Genomic DNA, 1,434 nt, shown 5'->3' on the forward strand with positions numbered 1-1,434 from the left:
TTTTACTTCAAGCACTAATTCACAGTAATGTGATTAACATATCCTGTGGAATAAGGCAGAAGTGTGGCCAAATTATGTTTTTCTTGTATCTTTGGTGATGTTTTAATTTTCTTATCATTCTGATATCATTGATTTCTTTCATAAATATCAAAAAAATAGTATAAAAGAGGTGTTTGAGCATTAGTAAGATACACTTAAAGTATCTTGATTTCACTCCAGCACATTTCAAATGTTCAAGGTGTGTTTATGTTCAATTATGTAAATAACAGGGTAATTCTTCTCCAGTGAATTGAATTCAGAAGATAATTAGAATGAAAATAGATTTGGAAACTCCATAAGACACATTTTAGGGAATGGGCAATACCGGTATTTGATAAAATTTTGTGTCTTGCATAATTTCCTTACATTGCTGAATAGATTGTCTAACAAAACAAAATTTAATTGGGTTGATATGGATTACTGAGATCTAAGGAAAGACTTAAAGGAATATTTTCCTGTGTTACCCTCAGCTTCTACTTAATGGAAAAATATCTCAGTAGGAGGTTGTTTGCTTTGTTTGGACATATGCGAGAAAATAGATAATTCTTGTCTGTAGGTGGCTTATTTCATATAATATGATGTCCTCTTGTTTCATATATAATCCTTCAAGTGGTAAAATTTCACTCTTCTTATGATTATACATAGTCCATGGATTATATCCTACTTTTTGCTTCTTTATCATTTGAGTGTAACCTAGGTTGGTTCCATATCCTGACCATTCTGAATAGTGTCACAATAAAAATGAGTATGTAAGCATCTCACTTGTACAATATACTCAGGAGAGAGACAGATAAATCATCTGGTAGTTCTAAGTTCAGGTTTCTAAGAATTACCAAAACTGTTTCCATAATGGTTGTTCTAATCTACATATCCAACAAAAGTATAACTGAGTTTCTTTTTTTCACATCTTTACCAGTGTTTGTTAATATTTTCTATAATAACTACTCTTTTTTATTTTAAAAAATAAAAGTAGGAAAACTTATTAACAGACAGAAATCCATCTACAAAATAGCATAAGAACAACACAAACAAAACAGTTACAGACAAAGTTGTAGGAAATTAACCATGGTTGTTGTATTACTTCTTGATATCTTCAAAGTGGTTTCTCAGCATAATAACTACTCTAATTAGGGAGAAATAAAATCTTATTGTACCTTAGAAGTGCATTTTCCCGATGAAGAAAAGTACTGATCATTTTTCATGTATTTAATTTTTTACTTTATTACTGCATTTTTTCCATACAAAATGATCCAATTCATCATGGGAAGTTGGTTCATGAAAATGACACATCTTAATTCTTTTACTTCCCCTTCCCCTGCTTTTTCTCTCTTTCTTACCTCCCTGCATCTCCTGGTACTCTTCTCATCTGACATTATATTTGTTCCTTTGCAAATG

General features: G+C 30.8%; 1 pseudogene; it reads left to right on the plus strand.

The window, feature by feature from the left end:
- LOC102006803 overlaps nucleotides 1-1,434 on the plus strand; it is a 351,399-nt pseudogene that overhangs the window by 61,784 nt on the left and 288,181 nt on the right.

The sequence above is a fragment of the Chinchilla lanigera genome, unplaced genomic scaffold, assembly GCF_000276665.1.
Source record: "Chinchilla lanigera isolate Chin_1 unplaced genomic scaffold, ChiLan1.0 scaffold00028, whole genome shotgun sequence".
NCBI lineage: Eukaryota > Metazoa > Chordata > Mammalia > Rodentia > Chinchillidae > Chinchilla > Chinchilla lanigera.